Here is a 25,518-nt window from a genome sequence, read left to right as displayed (position 1 = left end):
GGGAATTGAACAATGAGAACACATGGACACAGGAAGGGGAACATCACACTCTGGGGACTGTTGTGGGGTGGGGGGAGGGGGGAGGGATAGCATTGGGAGATATACCTAATGCTAGATGACGAGTTGGTGGGTGCAGCGCACCAGCATGGCACATGTATACATATGTAACTTACCTGCACATTGCGCACATGTACCATAAAACCTAAAGTATAATAATAATAATAATAATAATAAAAGAAAAAAAAAAAAAAAGAATTTCCTTAAATTTAGTGACATTCAGATATTAGTGATTTTTAACTAGAACTGTTTCGTGGAGCTCTGGTGGCAGAAACCAGACTGTGGTAGGTTCAAATGAGAGGGAAAAACAAGCACATGGAATCAGCTGTAGTAAACAACCATTGTTGATAAATAAACATGTAAAATATTTATTGTCAAACAAATATGAAAAATAAATTTTCTTGGTAAATTAAATTAATATATAAAGTACTTATACTTTAAAACTCTCTGGTAATTGATTAAAATTATTCATTATCATTTACCTCTTATTCTTGCCTAAGAATTTTCCAGACTTCTGAATTTAGGGGTATGCTTCCAGAGAAATTTGTATTCCTGTATTAAACTACTCTGAATCTACTATCCATTAGCTTTATTAAATTGTTTTAGTTTTTCTTCAGGTTTTCCATAGTATTATTTCTTTTATTGCTTGTTTGTTTTGAGACGGAGTCTTGCTCTGTTGCCCAGGCTGGAGTGCAGTGGCATGATCTCGGCTCACTGCAACCTCTGCCTCCTGGGTTCAAGTGATTCTCCTGCCTCAGCCTCCCGAATAGCTGGGACTACAGGCTCGCACCACCATGCCTGGCTACTTTTTTGTATTTTTATCAGAGACGGGGTTTCACCGTGTTAGCCAGGACAGTGATCCACCTGCCTTGGCCTCCCAAAGTGCTGGAATTACAGACGTGAGCCACCGCACCTGGCCATGTTATTTCTTTTAAATTTCATCATTTCAACCTTTGTCTCTCAATAACTTTGGTGTATCAAATAGCTTATGATCTTTGTGAGGTTTATCATTTTTAATGTGCTTGATATATTACATTTGCTAACAATAAATTATATAATATACATTTGTACTATGCATTTGATATGTTAGAAGTATGCTTTCTTTTTCAGTAGCCAAACAGATAACAGCCAGTATGTTGTTATTGTATTTTTGTTGTTGTTTTAACCTCTGGACCCTGGGCATTATTTGGACCCTGGGCATTATTATATCTTTGTCTTTATAATAAACTCATGCACTTGTTTCTAAAAAAAAAAAAAAAAAAAAAAAAAAAGAAAAAAAAAAAGAAAAAAAATAATAGAAATTGAATTCCTAAAAATAAAAAATCTTCCACTCCTCTGTCCCCAGGACATATTCTCCACCCTGGGGCAGAGCCCAGGTTCAGACCTGACAGTTTGTCCCCAGAGCTCGTGCTGTCCACCACTATGGCCCTCCACAACCTTTACCAACTGATGAAAAAGAGGATAGGAGTAAAGTTCACAAAATAGGAGATGCAATGAATACGCAAACATATGGGAAAATACTTAACTTTGTGAGTAACTTTAAATTTTCACATTAAAACAACAGGTAACTTGTAGGGGTTCTTTAGTTTTTTATTTTGCTGTTAACTGGCAAAAAAAAAAAAAAAAAATGTAAAACTATGCTAATATCCATTGCAGGCAACTGGTGTGTGAAACTGGTAGGCAATTTGGCAATACATATAAAGTGCCATAAAAACATCCAACATGCCCTTTGGCCCACTATTTCCTCTTCTGGAAGTCTGTATTAAGGGCGAAAGAAAATACGGGCAGAGTGAAGGGTAGTGCTTACTCCACTTGCACAAAGACACTCATCTGAGCCTCACACATAAAATGAAAACTTGGAAACAAATTTAAATGCCCAAAATAAGACAATGATCAAATAAAATATAAATCCACTGAATTATTTATGTTTACACCTAACATGTATATAACAGAAAAATGCTTCTTATACAATGTCAAACCAAAAAGAGCTAGATATAAAAATGTACAAATAATGAAAACCTGCATTTAATGCACAGGAAATACAAGGAGGAAAAACACTAAAATAGTGACTATGGTTGGTTAACACAATGGTATAGAATGACTTTTCCCACTTCCCAGTATCTTGCACATGTTTCAAAATGTGGTTTAATTGCTTCTATTATTTTTATACAGTTTTTAAAAAATGGGAGGGGAGGATTTCATAGGGTATTTGCAAATTTAAAATAGAATACAAATCTGAGTGTTCTTTGAAACTTTTTCAAAAATCAAAAATAACAGTGCAATGATAAGGATGTTTCATAATTTGTTCGATGTAGTTCAAGTTCTTTTGTACAGAGGATGCAAAAGAAAAAATGGTTATGATCTCACTTAGGGCCTTAGAAGTTATCTCAGAAGTTATTGAATTCTAAATACAACTGGAAAGCCATTTGAGTTTTAAGTTGGAATGTTCCACAATCTGATTTATGCTATAGCCTCTGTTTTCTAGTTTGTTTTTTGGTAAAATCTGATATCTTAGACGTCCAGTGAAATATCTGTGGGAAGAGGAAGAACCATTTATACCACTTAACTCTTGATCTAAAAAACATCATTAGATAAAAAAATCATTTTTAGTAATATTGCAAATCTTAATATCTCCCCTACTAGACTGACAGTTTCTGAGGTATGGCAGGGATGCATCTTATTTTCGCATGGTGGGTGGTTCTCATGTAAGTATACAGAGCTGTGCTTGAGGAGGTATACAAGGGGAAAAACTAATGCCCCATCAGTCAGGATCATCACAAACCACCACTCAAGTAAGCAGACATAAATAGGGCTGTCCGCTTTCAAATAAATCTTTCTAAGATAGTAAAATATTTCTGAGAGAAGAGGTGGGTACCCAAAGCACCAAACCAAAACAGTCCAGGCAAGCCCCCAGGTCATCTAAGCCTGAGCCCTGGAATACTCAATTGTAGCCAACCATAAAGTATACATTACTACAATGGATTCTGAGAATTTGGCCTTTTGGTTAGTGGTGGTTAACACAGAATGCTCTTTTCTTGGGACACGTCGAAAGAATGTATTTGAGTTTGATCCAATGACCAAATTACATAGTTAATTCTGTAATATAGTAACTTGGCTTTCACTGACCTATGCTCAAAGATCATTTTGATTGAAATAAATGTTATATAAGATAAATTCTCCAATAGGGACTGAGGCATTTTAGTTAACCAAGGCTGCTACATTTGCTATTAAAGCCACTGGGTCTTTAGGTCTTAGAACAATATGGTAGGAAGAAGCTTATAATCTATATCCAGTGCCCAATGAAGTGATGTACAACACACTAAAAGCACCAATGAATATGTGTGTAAACACTCTAAAAAGGACATTACATACAAAATATTATTTGATAACTAAAATGTATCTAGACCTTTCTTGGGATCTTTCAACATGTTCCCTTCACACATTATATGCCACTTCATATTCAAAGAAGTCTTTTTAGTTAAGCAAGGCAGGTAGTATCACCCCATCATAGGTGTGGTAAGTGGTAAACTTAAGTGAGCTACAGAAGTTCATACAGCTGCTAGATGTCAAAGCAGAAACTACACTTGCAAGGTGAAGGACATTCTCATTTGCCTCTCCTCCCCTTACCAGATCTCCATCAGAGAGCTGACTGACTTGCTTCTTGTGCAAGCAATGTGATCAAAATGAAATTATTTGATGACATCCCAGATATATGTCCTTTCTTGATAGCTGGCCAGCAGTAAGAGTTGTTTCATCTACTAACACCCCATAATAGAAAATCCATAGATTTTTACCCAAAAGGCAAACTGATAATTAAAAAGGTAAGCCTCCTACTGAGCCAAAGCCCAAACATTATTTTAAAATAATTTATTTAAAAATTCAAGGGCTAACATAAAGGAAAACCAAAGGCAGACTGCTCAGAGGTTTTTCTCCCTTGTTTTCTACTGTTTACATCAAGCAAGACATTTCAATTATCTAGAATAACTATGCCAATTATTTTGCATAGTCATTTGGCAGTAGTCCTAAAATAAGTCCTAACTTATTACGCCAATTAATATGAATACTTTTAAATTATTTCAACTGAGTAAAATGTTTCTAAATTTTAAAATATCTATCTTAAGTATGGAGAATTATTGGTGTATCTACTATGAATTACTAATAATTATGTTTTATATAAAATACAGCAGCTAACATGTTTTGAGTTCTTTATCATGTGCTGGGCACTGGGCTATTTAAACATGAAATCTCACTGAATCCTCACAACAATCCTACGGTGTAGGTAGAAACTTTTGGTTTTTGAGACAGGTGCTTTCTCTGTCGCCCAGGCTGGAGTACAGTGGCATCATCACAGCTTACTACAGCCTCAACCTTTTGGCATCAAGCGATCCCCCTGCCTCAGCCTCCCAAGTAGCTGGGACTACAGGTATGTGCCACCATACCTGGCTAATTATTTTTTTAATTTTTTGTAGAGATGGAGGCCTCCCTATGTTACAGAGGCTGGTCTCAAACTCCTGTTCTCAAGTTATACCTCTCACCTTGGCCTCCCAAAATGTTGGGATTAGAGGTGTGAGCCATCATGCCCAGCCACAAACAACTTTTAAATCTACTTCATAAATGTGGAAACAGAGGCACTAAACATTAGTTAACCAATCAGAAGGTAAGAAAACTGGGATCTGAAGGTAAAAAGTCTAGCCACTATACTATATGGCCTCTGTGATCTACCTGTTCTCTTGTATGGCTTTGGGATAATGGAAAAAGCATAGACTCCAGACTCTGACTACCTGTGTTCAAATCCTAGTTCCTGTGCTTATAGATGCAATCTTGAGAAAGCTAGAGAAAATGTCCTTGCACTTCTCAACAACAAAAGGCACGTAAGGACCGGGGTAAAGTGGCTCATGCCTGTAAATCAGGACTCTGGAAGGCCAAGGCAGGAGGATGGATCACTTGAGGTCAGGAGTTCAAGACCAACAGAGTGATACCCCATCTCTAAAAAACCTTTGTTTAAATGAAATAGCCAAGCACGGTGTTACATGCCTGTAATCTCAGAAGGCTGAGTTGGGAGGATCGCTTGAACCCAGGAGTACAAGGCTGCAGTGAGCTATGACTGCACCACTGTACCTAGCCTGGGCTACAGAATGAAACCCTGTCTCAATTAAAAAAAAAAAAGAAAAAGAAAAAAGGCACTTAAGGCCTGATGTAAGCGTTTCTACACTGCGGAATTGTTATGAAGAGAAAACGTAATGCCTAGAAAACAGTGACTGGCTCACGCTTAGGGATCAAAAATCTCAGCTGTAACACAGTGACTCCTCAGGGGATGGTGAGGTGTCTGGGGCTATGGTTCCACACCAAATGGCCTCAAACTGCTCCTGTTGAATTCTTAAGTCTTCTTTCTTTTTAAAGGTTTTACTTCCTCATGCTGACACTTAATCAAGCTGACACTGTCTGGGGATGTGCCTGTATATAAGGCATTGCCTTCTGTGCCTTTTTTTTTTTTTTTTTTTTTTTTTTGTGAGACAGCATCTCACTCTGTCACCCAGGCTGGAGTACAGTGGCAAGATTATGGCTCATGCAGCCTCGACCTCCTGGGTTCCAGCGATACTCTCACCTCAGCCCCCCAAGTAGCTGGGACTACAGGTGTGCACCATCACGTCTGGTTAATTTTTGCATTTTTGTGGAGATGGGGTTTCACCATGTTGCTCAAGCTAGTTTCAAGCTCCTGGCTCAAGCAGTCTGCCGCCTCAGCCTCCAAAGTGCTGGGACTACAGGCATGAGCCACCACACCCAGCATGTGCCTCTTTCAAATACATTATCAACTAGAAAGCTGAACTAGAACGCTAAATACACTATAAACTAGAAAGCTAAACTTTCTAAAACAATTTCTAAGTGGAATATCCAAATTCTAAGAGAAGATTCTGGGTCTTTCCAATTAGCTAAGAGAAAAACTTCAGTGTGTGGACATTGTAACATCTAGTTTTGTCTTTTTGGAGTTCAATTTGCTTATTCACCTTCTTTGTGAGGTTTGAAGAATGCTGAGGATACCACACATTTCAGACCTACACATAAACTTGGTCTTGCTGGAGCACACTAAAACGTGGCACTGCCACTATCCCAACCAATCAAATATACAGGACAAAGAGAGGCAAAGTGGGTACAGGTTGGTATATTAGATTGCTCAAAAAATGCATAAAAGCATATGCAACCTTTTCTGGCTAAGAGTTAAAAGAAATTAAAAATGACACTTAGGCTGGGCGTGGTGGTTCATGCCTGTAATCCCAGCACTTTGAGAGGCCAAGGCGGGCAGATCGCTTAGAGCCCAGGAGTTCAAAACCAGACTGGGCAACATGGTGAAACCCAGTCTCCATTAAAAATACAAAAATTAGCTAGACATGGTGCCCGGCGCCTGTAGTCCCAGCTACTGGTGGGAGGATCACTTGAGCCTGGGAGGTGGAAGTTGCAGTGAGCCAAAATCACTGCCAGCCTGGGTGACAGAATGGGACCATCTTAAAAAAAAAGACACCTGATAGAAGATACATTTGGAGGTTTAAGGTGCTTTACAGAAGAGGAACTAAGGTATTGGGCAGATGTGCTCATTTTAGACACATTTGCCAAACTTACTGCCAAATATGGTGGTCTGACAGAACTTTTCAGTACACTATGCCAACCTAATGCTATTTGCACACACTCTCTAGTAAGTCAGCAAAGGGAATTGACTCCATCTTTCAGTGATGAGCCCATTAGACAAACCTAAGTACTGAAAACCGCTAAGTGGCAGAAGAGAACATAATCACACTGTTTACTGTGAGACAAAGTCTTCAATGGATTAAAATAAAAGCACACAAGGGAGGGTGAAATGGAAGGATCATACAAAATATATCTGAGATGCCTCAAAAATAAAAGAGCTGTCAAATCGGAAACAGAAGTTTAGAATGTTCCATTCTTATTACAGCAACTGTATCAAGGACTGCTATATTTCTGTATCACACGATAGAAACTGCCATTCCCAAACATTTTTCAAAATTCAAGGTGTCAGCCATTCCCTATCCAAGAAGCTGATTGATAAAATATATATATATACAAAATTTTTTTTTTTTTTTGAGACAGAGTCCCGCTCTGTCGCCCAGGCTGGAGTGCAGTGGCGCGATCTCAGCTCACTGCAACCTCTGCCTCCTGGGTTCAACCGATTCTCCTGCCTCAGCCTCCCGAATAGCCGGGACTACAAGGCCTGCCACCACGCCTGGCTAATTTTTGTATTTTTAGTAGAGACGGGGTTTCGCCGTGTTGGCCAGGCTGTTCTCAAACTCCTGACCTCAGATGATCCGCCAGCCTCGACCTCCCAAAATCCTGGGATTATAAGCGTGGGCCACCGTGCCTGGCATGTGTCACATTTCAAAAAGGCTATGAACCATAATAGGGCAGGGGTCAGCAAACTTTTTCTGTAAAGAGCCAGATAGTAAACATCTTAGGCTTTGAAGGCCAAAGTTTCTGTCATAACTACTCAACTCTGCCATTAGACCATGAAATTAGTCATTAACAATACATTAAATGCCATAGTCTGAATGTTTTTGTCCCCCCAAAATTTACCAATGTGATGGTGTTAGGTGGTGGAACCTCTGAGGGACAATTAGGTCATGAGAGCAGAACCCTCATGAATGGGATTAGTGTCCTTAAACAAGAGGCACGCATGACCCCCTCATTCTTCCCATCATGTGAGGTCAGAACAAGAAGGTGTCATCTACGAACCAGGAATAGGGCCCACACCAGACATTGAATTTGCCAGCACCTTGATCTTGGGTTTCCCAGCCTCCAGAACTATAGGAAACTAAATTTTTGTTGTTTATAAGCCATCCAGTTTACGGTATTTTGCTATAGTAGCCCCAAGGGACTAAGACATAAACTAATGAGTATGGATGTGTTACAATAAGGCTTTATTTATAGACTCTGAAATTTGAATTTCATATAATTTTCACATCACAAAGTATTATTCTTTTGATTTTTTTTCCAACCACTAAAAAAGAAAAATAAAGAACATTCTTAGTTTGCAGGCTATACAAAAACAGGTGGCAGGGCAGATTTGGCCTGTGGGCCATAATTTTCTGATCCTTGATAATAAGCTGCCCTAATATTCAAGTACGTATATGCAAAAAATCTACCGACTACAATTTTAGAATTATGTTACTTTTGAATCTAGAGGTGGTGGAGTATGCTATTATATTTTCTGAAATAGAAATTATGGGCCGGGCATGGTGTTGCGTGCCTGTAGTCCCAGCTACTCAGGAGGCTGAGGTGGGAGGATCGCTTGAGCCGGAGCCCAGGAGGTTGAGGCTGCAGTGAGCTGTGATCATGCCACTGCATTTCAACCTGGGTGAAACAGTGAGACCCAGAAAAGAAAGAAATAGAGAAAGGAGAGAAAGAAAGGAAAGAAAGGAAAGAAGAAAGGAAAAAAGAAAAGAAAAGAAGGAAGGGAAAGGGAGGGAGGGAGGGAGGGAGGGAGGGAGGAAGGAAGGAAGGAAGGAAGGAAAGAGAGAGAAAGAAAGAGAGGAAGGGAGGGAGGGAGGATGGAAGGAAGGAAGGAAGGAGGGAGGGAGGGAGGGAGGGAAGGAAGGAAGGAAAAGGAAAAGGGAAGGGAGGAAGGAAGGAAGGAAACAAACTATCCTACAGAGACTACTTAAAACTCTTGGCCTCTAAAGTTAATACCAAAATGTTAAACGAGAAACTGTGTGTCTTTTTCATAACCTTTAAACATATTTTAGCTTACCTCAGGAATGAGTTAAACCTCAGTAGTGCTCATATTAGCAAAGTATTTTTATGTCCATCCTTGATAGCTAGGGTCTCTCCCCACCCCCCAAGCCAACTAATCATTAAGGCACTGTGCCAATAATAAGTTTCCGTAATATGATACCAGCTATTTCCAGAAGCTTCATTAGAAAATATATTGAGTCTAAAATAAGTATGAGAACACTTTGGGATTAGAGATGAGACTGCCGAGAACAAGGGCTTAGTCGGCCTTCTGTGAACTCAGCAGAAGTGTGCAAGGTAAGTACTATAAAATCTTATAGGCAGTTCTGTTACGATTCAAAACTGGTTCTATATGTCACTAGATTACAGAGTATTCTTACCAGTTCTATATAACAAACAATTCCGAATAACCAAGAGGTTACTCTGATTCCATGATGACACTTTCCACAAGTTGATGTGATCATTCTTGTATGGATAGCCTTGTAAACTGGTGCTGTTGGCCTGTACTAAACCTTTTCCATTTGATTGGCCTCAGTGGGTTCAGATCAAACACCTTCCTTGCAGGCAGTGCCCCCTGTGGGGTGGGGAAAGGAGGGCACAGTCTCCCATATGTAAGCTGGCTCCCTACAATATCTCTAAAAACATCTACAGTGGCTCAAGAACAGTGTTTGTCAAATAGTGGGTTCCTGAACCACTAAGAGGTCACAGGCCAATGCTGTGTGTCACAGAAAGCATTTTTTAATGGAAATGAAATAGTATTATTGAGAACATCAGCAAGCATGGCATGTTTTAGGGATAAGTCTTGTCTTGTAAAAATCTGTTTCTGTTATTTATAGTAACTTATGTGTATACTGGACTGTGATGTAAATTTTCTTACTTTACAGGGGGTAGCAGTCTAAAAATGGCTTGAAATGCCTGCCAGACCTAAACAGATATAAAAGATAAGTAAGCAATCAGGAGAGCAGTCAGACCTGGAAATAAAAACTGCAGTCATCACTTGATGGCACAGAAAGCTTTGGGATAATTGGCATAATCTAAGAAAAGGGCATCAGGTAGGAGAAAAGTGCCCAGCCTTAAACGATAGGGACACCAACATTTAGAGGGCAGATAGAGGATGAACCACCAAAACTCAATGAAGGAGTGGCCAGAGAGGTGGGAGGAAAATCATGAGCTGAGGCTTCCTGTGAAAGCTTCCTCTACTGCAGGGAAAACCCATAAAACTAAAAGTTAAAGCTGGGCACAGTGGCTCACACTTGTAATCTCAGCACTTTGGGAGGACAAAGTGGGCGGATCACCTGAGGTCAGGAATTGAAGACCAGCCTGGCCAAAATGGCGAAACCCCATCTCTACTAAAAATACAAAAATTAGCCAGCATGGTGGCGCACACCTGTAATTCCAGCTATTCAAGTGGCTGAGGCACGAGAATTGCTTGAACCCGGGAGGCAGAGGCTGCAGTGGGCCAAGATTGGGTCATTGCATTCCAGCCTGGGGGACAGAGCGAGAATCTGTCTCAGAAAAAAAAAAAAAGTGAATAAGAAGGCATATCTCAATTTCCCATTTAAAAAAAAATAAGGCATGAATGAGGAAGGGTTGGAGAATGTTTATAAAGTAAAGAAAGTAAAAGATGCTACAAAGCCTGGAAATTTACTTACTTTGCTGATACATATCTAGGAATACTCGCTTGATATTTTATGGTAAGTACCGTATACCAAGAGAGGATGTTGGTATCCATTTAAACCACCTGTTTCCATATGTGAAAACATGTGGGAGACTCACATAATGGTTAATCATTTTAGGTTTGTCTGTTAGTGTTCTAAAGGTGCCAAACTGCACCACAGTGAATCTTGTCCTTAAAGTATGTTTTCCACGATCTTCTTGCAAATTTCACACTAAATTTCCTGTGAGGAAAGGATAATAGTTAATAACCTGGAAGCAAATGCTTTCAACATAAAGTATAATAGAATAACAGGGTTGCCTTTTGTTTAGACTGGAGTTGTCCCAAGGCTTTATCCTGAGCCCCTGTCGTTAGAAGCCACAGCTTCTAATCTTCTCGGCAGCAGCCTCAGTTGGAGGTAAGGGGGGTTCCCTGGAAACAAACATGAAAATCCAGTATCATGACTACTTTAAATGTCTTTGTCTAGTTCATAACTTCTTACAAATAACCTGTCAGTACTCTTGGTCTTAATAATACAGCACATTTCTGTAGTGGGATGCTAACTTTCTTTTTCAATATTTACTTAGAAAAGAGGTAACTACTGCTCAGGACAATTAGTATGTTACAGAATCAGGAGGATGATACTGAAAAACGGGCCTTAAAAATTATCTTGCCAAGTTCCCTCATTTAACAGATAAGAAACTGGAGCTTTTTCCAGGTGATCCAGAGGAAAGAACCTGGCTGTCAGAAGCAGTCAGATGAGGGTTTCAACCCCACTTCTATTACCTTTTCATCACACAAAGTCAGTTTCATTTGTAAAATAAAGGTAACTACCAACCTCACACAGGATAATTAAAAGGAAGCAATGTGTTTAAAGCATTTAGCATAGTGCTGGCACATGGTAGGTATTCAAAAGTAAGTCCCTCTCCTTCAGCCCAGGGAAAAGTCCACATTGGGACCTACGCCCACTCCTCTGTGACTTTACCCCTCCCCCACAAACACACACACAAGCAAAAAGACCACAAGAATATATATGTATTTCATCTTTTTATTGGTCCTGATTTAAATATAAAATTAAGGGGCTTCTTATATAACACACCTAAATTCAAACTCAATCCAAAAGATGGCAATGGTCTAAGGAATGGGTAGAGAAAGAAGAAAACCAAGGAGCCCCAGTAAGACAAGGCGAAAACAAGCAAGTTCAACATCACAGAAGTCAAAGTTGGAATTCCATATAAATGGCTACTGTTATCAAAAGCCAGGAAAAGATCAAAGAGAAACAGAAGCTTAAATAACTCATTGTATTGGCTATAAAAATCAGTGGTGACCTTGAAGAGAGATGTTCCAAAGGTGAGGGTAAAAAACTAAAGCCAGTAACAGAAGTCAAAATAAAAATAAGTGCTAGATAAGTAAAATCAATGGAAACAGCCACTCATTTGAAGTGCTCAGCAGTAAGGAGACAAATCAAACAATCATCATGTGTGGGGGCAAGATCAAAAAGTAGGAGATAAGAGCACAAGCTCTGAAACCACACTGCCTGGATTCACATCCCAACTCTACCAAGTAATAGCTATGTGACCTTAGGAGAACTACTTACCTTCTCCATGCCTATTTCCACATCTGCAAAGCAAGCTTAAAAACGTTACTTCCTCTGCCAGTTATTTTCCTGTTGGTTCTCAATTCTTCTCTTCACTACAAGGGGCTAGAAGTCTATAAACTATATTTTCCAAACTCTCTTGTCAACTTGCTTCCAGGTGGGTTCCACCCATGGGAAACACTGTCAAGAGACTGCAAGGTGAGAGAAAGAAAAGGCCTTTTTTGTTTCCTGGTTCTAGTGATACCTCCAACAGCAGCAACAGATAACTCTAGGCTCCATCATCATCTGTGGTGGCTCCAAAGCAGCAGAACCAATGAAGATCTCCAGCAGACCTGCAGGGCATGCACTTCATGCAGGCAGTGGACACCTGATACTTGATAACATCCTCTTCTCCTTTTTACTCATTCAACAATCAACATTCATTCACACATACACTCTCTCTCTCTCTCTGCTTTTCTGGTCCAACATTACTCTCCCAACACACACTTTTTTCTTTTTGTTCCTCCAGCCCTTTCAACATCACTATAACCAATACCCTGCATTAAATCTTTCTCTGCTTAAAACATCTATTTAATGGTAGGTTTTTGGTGGTTTTTTTTTTTTCCATTTTCCTGACTGGACACTAACTGATAGCACCTACTTCTTACAGTCGTTTTGAAAATAAAATGAGTTTAGAAAGTAAAGACTTTAGATCACTACCTGGCCCCTAGATAGCACTTTATCAATATTAACAATTGTTGCTCTTCAAGCATCAAACCCACATCCAAAATCGGGTTCCTTGTCTCCCATACAGAATCTAATTCTGAAAACAGTCCCATCATCCTTTCCCTCACCCAGCCTCCAAATCTGAGGTGGTTTTCTTCACATCATAAGCAAAATCTGCGGGTTCCCTCTTTAGCAAGTCCACCCATCTTCATTCACCTGGTGTACGCCTTTAACTAGCCTGGATGAAGGCCCTCCCCCTCCCCAGGGATTTCTCTGCTTGCAGGCTCCAGATCATTCTACAGGGTGCCCTAGAATAATTTTTTAAAGGGGGAGGGGAGCGGTCAGATCATGTCATTCCCCGCATAAAAACTACCAGTGGTGCCCAAGGTCACAAGTCCATTCAGCCACATACAGCCTTATTGAACCTGTGCCTTCTTTCTTAACAGTAGTTCTCACTATACCTGTCTCCTGTGTGCATCCTCAAATCTTGCACCCCAACCACATGAGAAATCTCTGGCAATCCCCAAACTCCCCCTTTGGTCCCTCCATATCTGGATGGAATGCCTTCTGTGATCCACTCCCACTGCAGAGCCTTATCCTTTCCATCTCATTGAGAACTAACTTCTCTTATTCTTCTTAAGCATTTCACCAAACCATCACTATCATAATTTACCACTATGTGTGTTATATGTATTGTGCTCTTAATGAGACTAAGGTTCATTATACCTGAAATGTCCTCTATACAGCAGAGCTTCCCCATACGAGAGATTAAAGTTCCAAGACAGCAAAACCTCAGCTCTTGAGCCAGCCAAAGCCAGTAGTGTCCAATCACCAGCCTGTTAGCAGCTTATCTACAATTAGAAATCACCTCCTACCCCAGTGCAGTACAAATTATTTTCTGTGTGCTATGAGGTAAAAGAGACTGGGAAGCACTGCTCTATAGCATCTGGCTCAGCACCTTAAACACAAAACAACAGCGCTGGTCTTCCACCAGAACTCAAGAAATGGAAAGAACTCCTTCTCCATTTCCAAATTTTTACTAGCAGCATTTCCTTGTACTGGTAAAAGCTCTCAAGTAAAACCATACCAGTTCCTCACCTATTTACAATTTTCTTAATTTTTGGAAAGTGAATAAAAGTTAATGAATGAAAACACAGAACTTTTAAATATAAGACGACTATATATTCCAGACTCATTTGTATTCATAAATATTAGATTTTATTTTGGACCATTTAACACATAACTGGATTCTAAGACAGTCAACTGGAATTCAGAACACAGTTCCCTATCAAGGGAGAAAATGGTGGTTAGCTTCTTAGGCTTCCGTTTCTTATAAATACTTTAAAACAATACTGCTTCAAATAACAGCAGTTAAATACTGCTGTCTGGAAAAAAACATTAACTTAAAAGAATGAGGAAATACATGATTTTTTGCAGATTTTGGGGGCTCTTCAAGATCCTTTCAAGGGCTTAAAAGGTTCAAGACATTATTTCTAACTTTAAAATTCTACAAGCTGCATTTTCCTTGTTACAGGGCTATCACTGTAGTAACTTTTATCAGCCATGTATAATCACAATTGAAACAAAAAGAACAGAAAAAAGAGAACACTGGAAAAGTAAAGGAGGCAAGGAAATAACTAGAGGCAAAGAAGACATACAAAATGGTGGAACTTAGTTTTAAGCAGTAAAAGAGAGATAAGAAAAACCATCCAGGATGTTCCAGGAAAGTTGTCAAAAATTGAGGAGGCAACTTTCCCACGTCTGCCATAAGATGGCGCTAACAACCAAGGACAGCTTGGTAACTCATCAACTAGGAAGAGTAGAGCTAAAACAGGTCCTGGAGTAAACAGGAAATTTTTTTTTTAAATCCTTCAAAGGTGTAAGGTAAGGTTTCCAAATTTACAGACACTTGTGAAAACATTTCCCTAGCCAACAGAGAAATTATAAAAGGATGGTTTAGTTTTCATAAAGCTATGATTATTCCATTAAGAAGACTGTCTTCTATTCTGAGATTATTTTTTAATTATATTAGAATGTTTTGTTTTAAACTGTAATTACTACATGAGCCAGTTCTGGGTGTGTTTACTCACAGATACACTCTGAGAGCTCTATATCTCAAGTGAGCTGATCACCGCCAGACCCTATTTCTCAGGCTCCTAGATCAGCTGGCTTTTCTCTGGGTTCAGTCTACAAGAGGCACTGGTGCAAAACTGGAATGTGAGAAGGAAGGATTCACAACATTTCTCCCACTCCTTCCATCTCTTCTTTAGGTAGTGTTTCCAGCAATGGCTGCATTGCTTCCATGGCTCCAGCTCCTACTTGCCCCTACCAGGAGGTTTCAGTCTCCTGAGGTGAACCCTGGCTCCTAAATTCCCATAGCCTAACCCTAGTGAGTGTATTACCTTTGTGTATTATCTTCGTGCTGCTTTAAAAGCCCTCATCATTCAATCTACCTTGCTGTTTCAGCTGCATAACCTGAATAACCAATACCCTGCACTGAATTCCTGTTTCAAAAACTTAAGAGTAGTTTCTCTTTTCCTGGGTGGACCCTGACCACTACATTAGGCCAGTGGTTCTGTGCGTATCAGAATCACCTGGAATGCTTATTAAAACCCAGATGCTAGGCCCCATCTCCAGAGTTTCCCAGTCAGTATATCTATGTGAAGCCCAAGAATGTATATCCCTAACAAATTAAGAGGTGATGATGATGTTATTGAACTAGAGACTACGTTTTGAAAAACACTACAAAAAACAAAGAATTGACCATCTTACGTTGGTCTGTTTCTCCTCCTTTTTATAAACTGGATAGTAAAATCCAAGAAACACTGAAACTCAAGAAAACCCATATTCTTCTGTCTTCACACTATATAATATATATATTTTATATATATATATATCAAACCTGTAAGACAGCTTATTACTATAAAAGCCAATGTTTTTAAGGAATGAGGGTTTTCTCTTTCTTAATTTTCACAGCCAAGTCCAAAGGAATGATTTTTTAAAGTAAATATATTAGGTTGGTGCAAAAGTAATTGCAGTTTTTGCCCTTACTTTCAATAATTTCATTAATAGCATTCATTGTATTTTACCAGAAATAAAATCCCAAATATCATAACCAACCCACTGAACTTCTATGAAAATAAAATGAATTCTAACTCATTGTAAATAACTCAGCCAATGAAGTCTGAAACCTACAAAATAATCAATTGGCAGATGGTTCTTCTGCCTTAAAATTTAAGATAAAAAACAGTCTCAAATAATGTGAAGGGCAACTTAGAGTGTTCTGAAGCTGGGCATGGTGGCGTGCACCTGTAGTCCCAGCTATTTGGGAGGCTGAGGCAGGAAGATCACTTGAACCTGAGTTCGGGGCTGCAGTGAGCTATGATTCTGACACTGCAGTCCAGCTTGGACAACAGAGCAAGGCTCCATCTCTGCTGAAACACACACACACACACAAACACACACAGTCCAGTTTGGACAACAGAGCAAGGCTCCATCTCTGCCGAAACACACACACACACACACACACACACACAAACACACACAGTGTTTTGAAACTAAGGTTTAAGAATCACTACAGTGTTTAGATTTATGCTGGCAAAAAGTTAAAATCAAGTATGTAATCAAATCATAGCTGAATTGTATACATAAACAGAAAGAACTTATTATGAGACCAAACGGCCTAGAGACTAGCACTAATTAAAAAATAATGAAGCCACTATGTAATTTTAAATTTCCTAGTAGTCACATTTTAAAAATTGAAATAAACAGGCTAAATTAATTCTAATAATACTTTTAACACAAATAGTATCATTTCAATAAACTGCTCATGTTTTACATTCTTTTTATTGCACTAAGTCTTCAAACTCTGGTGCATGTGTTACACTTTCAGGAATCTCAATTCCAGCCTGCCACATGGCTACATCAGACACCAAAATTATAGATGAATAAAAATTTGCCAGTCTCTTTACTGAACAGATTGATATTTAGCATAATGGTAGCAATCTACTATCCTTTTCTACAAATTACTTGTAAATTATATTTTTTAAAAGTTTAAAGCTTTAAATGTATTGTTCTCATTTAGTTACAAAACTAAGTTAACATTCTGGCTCCTGCCATCTAATAGTGTGTGTGTGTGTGTGTGTGTGTGTGTGTGTATGTGTCTGTGTGTGTGTGTGTTTCAAAGTCTCTCAAGAGAATCGCACTGTAAACAGGTAAGCTACATCACTTAGCTACATCAATACCATCACTGCTATTTTACTTCTAGTCTGAAAGCTGGGGGCATCTCAACTTGACTTTCTCTAGCCCAAAGGAAGACCCAGGAGCCACTGTAGGCCTCCACTGGTACCCAGACTAAGGAATTCTCATCTCCTGGGCTTGAGAACAGAAAGCTAAGTCATAACTACCAAGCTAAATCCCCAAGCTGACGTATCTGGTCCTTTGACAAGGGAAACTGATATAACCCCATCACTAATTCAACAGCAGCAGTTACTCAGTGGGGCTAGTAGAATTGTGATAAACAAAAAATATCAGTCACATTTTTAATGTGACTAAAATAATACTTTAATACTGAATTAAAAACAGGACAAATCAGCTTGAGATACCTTTAATTACTCATGATCTGTAAAATGAGACCAGATTATAAAATTAAAAATCTAAATAGACTACAAAATAGCTTTTACTTTCAGTAGAAAGTAAAATAAAGTACAACATATATTGCCTTAATGCAGCTGATGATCAAAATGCAGTCTAAGAATGGAATATATAACAAGTCACTGAATACAGAGGCAGACTATAAGTCATAAAATGGTGCTTTGAGAAACTCCCTCAACTGTCCTTAATATTCAGAATCCAGGGTATGATAATGGTTTACTCTAGAATCAAGTGATGTATGAATTTAAATTAGACCCTAAAGAAATGCAGGGGGATTGAAATGGAGCCTCTAATACCAAACAACTTCTGAGTCCCTCAAAAATAATGGACTGTTCCTTCGCTTACCAGAAAGTGAGTTTTCTTTTGCACATAAAATTCTTGCCATAAGCATAAAGGTACTTGTGTGTATGTGCAAGAATAGTGTGATAATTACATACCTTTGGGGCTTAAATACACCTCGTGTCACGTCACACCTAAGGCATACAGTTATTCCATTTTGAACCATTCACTCCAGAGAGTAATTATTCATCCTATAACTTGGTCATAAAATGCAGAGCTTACTCAGTATTTCAGCAATTGTATAGCATAGGTAGATTTTTACATGGTACTTCTATAAATCAGATAACCAAAACATGTACCTTAATAAGTTAAAGTGCTAAAATTATTGAGTTATATAGACTTCCTAAGCTTTTAACTTGTGCCCAGTCTACACAGAAAGCTGCAAATGCTACAGGCAGATCCAGCTATGGAATAAAGTTGAACACGCAGGCAGTTCACTAATTTGAGCAGGGATAAGTACGATGGCAGCAGGAATGAGGTCACAAGAAGGCATGAAGACATTCAAAAGACCATTCCTGGATGCTGCCTGGAAAGATAACCTTTCCTCATCAGCAAACAGAAGAGTTTCCTAAAACAAAGTGGGGAAAGCACACTTTAAGGCTTGCTCTAAGAGTTAGGTCTTTAAGCTACAATTTGGTAGTAAGAGAATGTCTACAGCATCTGCTGAATGTATCTACAGGGCTGCCAACACAATCCACAAGAACTCGAAGTTGCACCTTCCAGTAACTGAGGTGTGTGCACCTCTACTGCATCACACAGCTTGTTATACTCATCTCTCTCTGAAGGATGTCCTACACATATTGCCCCAGTCTCCCACTAAAATCGAGAAAATGGTAATTGTTTCAAGTCAAAGTATTTATGTCACTAAATGTTGTGACTGAAATTATTTGTAAACGTCCAACAAAGAAAAAGTCAGCCTCAACTGAGTGTAGTATCAGCTCCAAGGAGTAAGAAGGTACTATATCGTAAATAGGTTATACATCCATTACTACTTATCAAGGAGAAAAAAATAAAACATACACATTCAGAAGTAGTGAAACACTGCTCAGAGGTCAGGCCACTATATTTGAATGGTATCACAGACTAAGGAGGACTGTCAATGACACATGTGCAAAAAGACAAGCTGCCTCTAGCAACACTTGGAAAACAAAGTACAACATGATCCCACTAGAGAGCTGGGAGACCTAGGTGTTCAAGTCTAGCACAGACTTCCCAGATGCTCCTGACAAGTGACTTAACATATCTGTTTCCTCAGCCCTAGAATGTTAGAATACCTTCTCTTCAAAGTTGTTATGAGAGCTAGAAATCATGCTTGTAAAGCACAGAACTGGTACTACCCAAAAGGTGGTCAATATGTTGAGCTGCAACAATATAAAATGGCAAATAAATATGTTTCAAATGAGAGCTCATCCCAATCCTCATCCCAAACAAGATATTGAAACATTTCAGGTTTCTCCAAGACCACTTTGAGACAGAAATGACTTTTATGTGGCAGATCATTCTACCCTGCTACTTATGTTAACTTGAGGAAGCAAAGATTAAAAACAAACTGAAAAAAAAAGCTCAAGCATAAGCAAGAATGCACAGATCAACAGATAGGGAAAAAAAAAAGTTCAGGTAGACTTGCTATGGCCCACAGTGACCCTGCACATGAGCTCCAAGGTCAGTGCCTTGCCCCCATGACCAAACACAGTTGCTCATCCAAGAGAACTGACAAGACAGAAAAGAAGAGAACTGACCTATGCATGTGAGCAAAAGAGAGTCTCCTGCTCTAACTACACACCTACCACCATCTTGCAATCTTTGGCTGCAAACAGGACTGTTTGGTTTTTCCCTGTAATACATGCCAAACTGAATGTATTAGAGACTATGTCATAAAAATCCACATTCTAAGACAACTGACCTTGATAAAGTACTTACTGTAATTAAAATAGCATACCGTTTCTTAAACTTGGATTCTAAGAAAGTGCCTCTAACCATAAAGGTGAATGCAAGTGTACCTTTGGAAAATCTGGGAGTGGCCCAAAGTAGCCAAAAACACAAAACTAGACTGTATTTTTCAAACTGCCATATTCTTTGTGTGATGGGTGTGAAGCAATACACAGATGGAACCACTGAATAAAAGCAATGCCTCCTCCTGGAGAGTTATGAAAATATTCCCAAAGTAAGACACCACTTCCTTCATCCATTTATTCAACAAACTTTTATTGAGAGACAACTATGTGCAAATGGTTGTACTGGTAGCCATGGATACAAACACATGTACATATACATACTCACACACATATTTACAGTTTCTGCCCTCCTGGAGCCTACAATCTCATGGGAGAGGACAATCCAAAAAAGAAAAATCACACAAAAAACTATGATTAGGATTCAAAGGAGGTAATTTGTTGCCAGGATTATTTCTCTGAGCCAAGATGACAATTAGGGCATGAACCAAGCACAGTAGAGCATTCTAGACAGAAAAAAGAACATAGGCAAAGGCAGGTAGGAGGGCAGCCTGGACACATCTGAAAGGCAAGGGAGGACATTGTGCAGAAGGTGGCTGAGGGTCCAGGCCAGACCATGCTGGGCCTTGTACACCCATGAATGCCTTCAGGCCTCTGAACAAAGGGACGCCACTGAAGGTTCTGCACAGGGTAGGTATGGACAACATCATCCTGGCTGCAATATAGATTCTGAGAGCTGAGCCCTGCCTGTCTAAAGTTTGCAAGCTGATTAACACTCTTATACATACACAAAGTCCACTCTTACACATGCATGTGTGTACAAACATAGCATATAAAATTTTTTTAATGGCGCTCTATGGTACAAATTAGAAGTGCAGAAAGATACTAACAGGTCAGAAAGGGGGGAAATGCATGATGTGATGGCTAATCCAGTCTAAACTTCACTGAAAATATTAAACTGTGATAGCAAAAATAGAATGTGGAATAGGTAGTCTGGGTCGTATCACCACAACTTTCCAAGGCAAGGACTTATGAGAAAACCCAAAAATACAATTGAAAAAAACACAAGTAAGATTTCAGTTCATAATAAGCCCTTAAAATTTTATTTGAAATTATTTTTCTGAATAATTTATTTGTAAATCTTTAAATTGGGGGAAATGCTAACCAACTCTCTTCATTTATTAATGAAAGTTTCCAAAAGAAGGGAATGTAGATCTTAGTACAGTCATATGACATAAGGAATGCACAAACATAAATCTAAGAGTTGTTCTATTTTCTTCCATCTTCCACTTGCCATGGTACATATTCAGGGAAGCCTGGAAACTAAACCCTAAGTTGATGGGGTCAGCCCACAACTGTCCATTCTACACATGAATAACATAGAATTGATTTTACCTGTCCCTTTTCCATTTTCAGGCGAATTCTAGAGTTTCAAGTGAAGACAAAAATTCATGAGTCACTAGGGTCAAAAACAAGGGAGAAATTAAGACATTAAGGCATGATACACCTCGATGAATAAAACATGCTCCATTTAGCTGCACTAGATCAGGCAACAATTATAATAAACTATTAACAAAAATAAATCCGTGGATAGAGAAATTTGTGTTTTAATGGTAATGAGACAGATTTTTTTAAAACAATGTTTCCTTTCTCTAATTATGAAATCAATATGATTACAGAGTTTTTGAAAAATACAGAAAACTAGAAGAAAATAATAAATGAAGGAAATTAGGTAAAACTGGAGCAATGTGTAACAATGTATTTCCCTTTTGTGTACTATTTAGAATTCAAATACTTTCATGTATTCCCATGTGAGCCTCTTAGCAGCCTTATGACAGAGGTGATAAAGGTATAATTAGTCCCATTTTATAAGGACTTGAGGAAGTTCAGGGCCAGTAAGTGTCCTGCCTAGAGGCACACGGATAGTAAGACAAGACGCCTCCTAATGGCTCAGATATCTTCCCCAAGCTCCTCACCATTTGATTAGCAAATGATACATTACTTGAGTACAAGTATCTAAAATGAAAGCAGTACCTGTGAACATCAATCTAAGACTGCTAAAACAATACAACTTCGGATAAGAACATAAAATTTACCTATCTTTAAATTGAGAAAAAAAAAGTCAGGGGTGGTGACATCAAACCCATGGAGACTGAGAATCTCTTAACTGCTTCCTTTTGGTCCGAATAGCCCAGACAGAAATGTATCTCCTATATGAAAGATTAAGGAGAGCCCACTGATGGAGACCAGAAATAAGCCAAAGGTCACCTTTCAATCCCAAAAAACACCACCTTCCCTCTCTTACTCTCTCCCTACACACATAAGTGCACATAGGGCACAATTCTAAACTGATTTGTATCTTGCCCTCTTCCTTCTGAGAAACAAGATGTATGGCTAGGGTAACCATAGACTTTATTATCCAAACTGGAACACTTGTACGAGTGAAAGAGGTAACTGTATAGGAAAAGAGACATAAGCCAAGACTGACTGGACAAATGGGAACAGGTGGTCACGCAATATTTGGATAACCCATCCCTCTCATGGGCCAAGCACTTAGAGCCCTATTGTTAAATTATTGTTCAGAAAACTGCTCTGGTGTACCCCATGTTATGCAAATTCAGTCTTAAGCAAATTCTACCTCAAGAGAAAGTCATCAGCATTTTGGAGACCAGTGTAGCAAACCATTCCTATTAATTAGACAGTGTCATTTCACAATGTGTAAGATCTTGTGGGATATTCTGAAGTTATATGTGTTTTTTTGCATATCATCTGTGAGAGGGAGAGTTTTTAAAAACTAAATTTAGTTATACCAATTTCTTCTAAAAATGAAACATCAAATAGAAGGAAAAAGCAATCACTTAATCCCACAAAGGCATTTATAATTCAAAATTATTTTTCTAGGTAACCCAAAAGTACTGTTCTATGTGGGAATATTCAAGTTACTTTCTGTTTAGAAGTTGGAATCATCTAATAAATAAATTGCTTTCAGAATAGCTTTTGGCCTGATGCTACTATTAGCAAGTTAACAAGCTTAAAGAAAAGGTCTCGTCAAATGAGAAGAAAAAAAAGAAACCCTACACGGTATTTGGAGAAATATATTGATGACAAACCCAGTACTGAAAACCAGCCTACTTATCCAGCAGTCATATTCCTATTCACCTTCCTCAAAGACTAAGTCACAGCAATTCAGATTCAGAAAATCAAATAGAAATTAGAAACTGGAGCTATCTTTTTCAATTAAGAGAATTTCATGAGGACACCCACAGGACAGGCATATAGTCTAAGGCTATCATTCATTCAAGTGACATTTCAATGTCTACTGTGCATATAATGCACTGGCACTGTTAATACAGTAGTTGGCTGTTCTAGATTTAAAATTTGCCAGAATTTTTTTTCAAACTAGCAGATTCATCTTTCACTCCAAAAAAAGACTTTGTATTTAAATGCTCTGTAATTCTCACCCCAAAAAAACAAGACTAGAAATATCTGCTAAACAATGATAAATTCAAAATGAATATTCCATAACAGTGTATGGTATTTTTACATCTGTTAGCACTCTATATTTTGATTTAATTTGATTAGACAACTGATGCTTCCTCCATCAAAGATGCTTAGAAATCTACAATCCTACAAAGGATATTCTGATTTCTCATTTAAAAAAACTGTCCCTCATTTTCTCCGATTTTTACATTAACGATGAGTTCCACAGTTGTGTTCTCAAATTTGGAAAAGATCATGCATCAGGCGAGGGTCAGTCTCCACAACAATCCCTTACAGAAAGTCTACCCACATTCACTGGAGAGACAGAATGCCCCTCTATCTAGAAAGGAGGCCAGATTATCTAAATGGATCTGGTTTACTATTACAGATTTTTATTAAGAAACAGTATGAATCTAAGACATAGAATGTTTTAGGATTATTAAATAAGGCTTCCTGAAAGAGTTGGGTTCAAAGCTCAATTCTAAGACAAGGGAAACAAAAGAGGAAGAAAAAATTAATTGTTGCACAATTGTAAAGGATCGAAGAGGAAAACAGCAACTCATGAATTTTTAAACTAGCAGTTTAAACGTGGTAAAGCCAATAAATCCCTAAAACGACCCTAAAATAGACTGTCATATACTGAACTTTTACAGATTACTTTCTGAACTATAATGTTTCCTATCTTTAACAGGAAGTATGAAGGGGGAAAATCAAGATGTGAAAAGTTTTTATACAAGAATATTAAATAAGCATCCCAATGAAGTATAAATACCTGAATGGAGGTAGGGGTGAGAACTCTCTATATCTAAATATGGCTACATGAATTTTTTGTTTTTCAGAGCTTAATCCACCATGGCTTAATCCACTATCACCAAGACTCATCATACGTATGCTATTTTAAAAATACGAACTATATTCTTTTCTTTTTAAATCTTGCTTTTTTTTTTTTTTTTGAGACAGTCTCACTCTGTTGCCCAGGCTGGAGGGCAGTGGCATGATCTCAGCTCACTGCAAGCTCCACCTCCTGGGCTGACACCATTCTCCTGCCTCAGCCTCCCAAGTAGCTGGGACTACAGGCGCCCGCCACCACGCCCGGCTAATTTTTTGTGTTTTTAGTAGAGACGGGGTTTCACCATGTTAGCCAGGATGGTCTCGATTTCCTGACCTCGTGATCCACCTGCCTCAGCCTCCCAAAGTGCTGGGATTACAGGCGTGAGCCACCATGCCTGGCCCAAATCTTGCTTTTTTTTAATTCAAAAAGATCACATGCTTAACCTCAACTTGGTTTCAAAAATACTTCAGGTCTTAAAACTAAGGGTACTATGACACTTATTTTGCCATTTGTGAGTTTCACGTCGAAAAGTGGACTTTTTCAGCATGAAAACTTTTCAAAATTCACCAGGACATTCTATCATAAATTAGGATATTTTCACAAACAATACAGTTTTCTCTTTAATATTCTATATTTTCCATTTCTTCCACGTCTTTGTGGTCCAGATGCTTAAAGTTGAAGTGGTCCTGGATTTTCATAAGCACACCCAGCTTATTTGCTTCAATAATGTTGTAGGTGAGGCCTTTTTCTCCTAAAGCTGTCCTGTCCCCCCTATGCACTAGAGGTAGGTCTCATAGTCTGGCTCCTCTGCTTGGTTTACAGGGGGATCCAAGTTCACAACAATGGTGACTTGCTTCACATCAATCCCTCCAGTGCAAACATTTGTTGTTATGAGAAACTTCTCATCCTAAAACTTCCGAATGACGGAAACTCACTGCTCCATGGTCAGCTCTCCACTTAACAAAGACACCTGGTGGCCAGCCTGCATCATCTCCATGATCAACCACTTGGCATTTCAATGAGTCTGACAGAAGATGATGGCCTAGCCAATGGTGATGCCACCATAAATGTTGCACAGAGCTTGGTATTTGTCTTTCCTGTTCTTGCACAATACATAATACTGCCAGATGTTGTTCAAGGTCAGCTCCTCTTTGCGTAACTTGGTAATTTAGGGATGGGTACAATTCACTCAGCAAAATGCCACACGGAGTAGCTGTGAGCTACTGAAACAAATTCAGACCCAATTATGTAACAGTAAATTTTGAATAAACTCATAGTTACTATTATATCACCAATTGTTGTCTAACACATCTAAAATATAAACTACAAAAAATTTTAATAAAAATAGTGAAAACCTTGAATGAAACTTGAATCTGTACTTTTTAAAAAAATTCATCCATTTTAAAATAAAAGTACTTTGCTACAAATTGTTAAAATGAATAGAGTATTTTAAAGGCTTTTTCCCCCACTGTTAGTAGTCGTTATTGAAAGCAAAAATGCAATACAATCCAGG

At 38.6% G+C, this 25,518-nt stretch overlaps 1 protein-coding gene and 1 pseudogene across 1 annotated transcript in view; both read right to left on the bottom strand.

Moving 5' to 3' along the window:
- Window positions 1-25,518, bottom strand: part of ZSWIM6 (zinc finger SWIM-type containing 6) — a 213,126-nt gene that overhangs the window by 173,068 nt on the left and 14,540 nt on the right. The gene's annotated exons all lie outside the window — the stretch shown is intronic.
- On the bottom strand, window positions 2,230-25,354 carry LOC129036363 (ATP-dependent RNA helicase DDX25-like; annotated as a pseudogene).

The sequence above is a fragment of the Pongo pygmaeus genome, chromosome 4, assembly GCF_028885625.2.
Source record: "Pongo pygmaeus isolate AG05252 chromosome 4, NHGRI_mPonPyg2-v2.0_pri, whole genome shotgun sequence".
In the NCBI taxonomy this organism is placed as follows: Eukaryota; Metazoa; Chordata; class Mammalia; order Primates; family Hominidae; genus Pongo; species Pongo pygmaeus.
The sequence above is the reverse complement of the archived record's forward strand: the minus strand, read 5'-3'. Positions and strand labels throughout refer to the sequence as shown.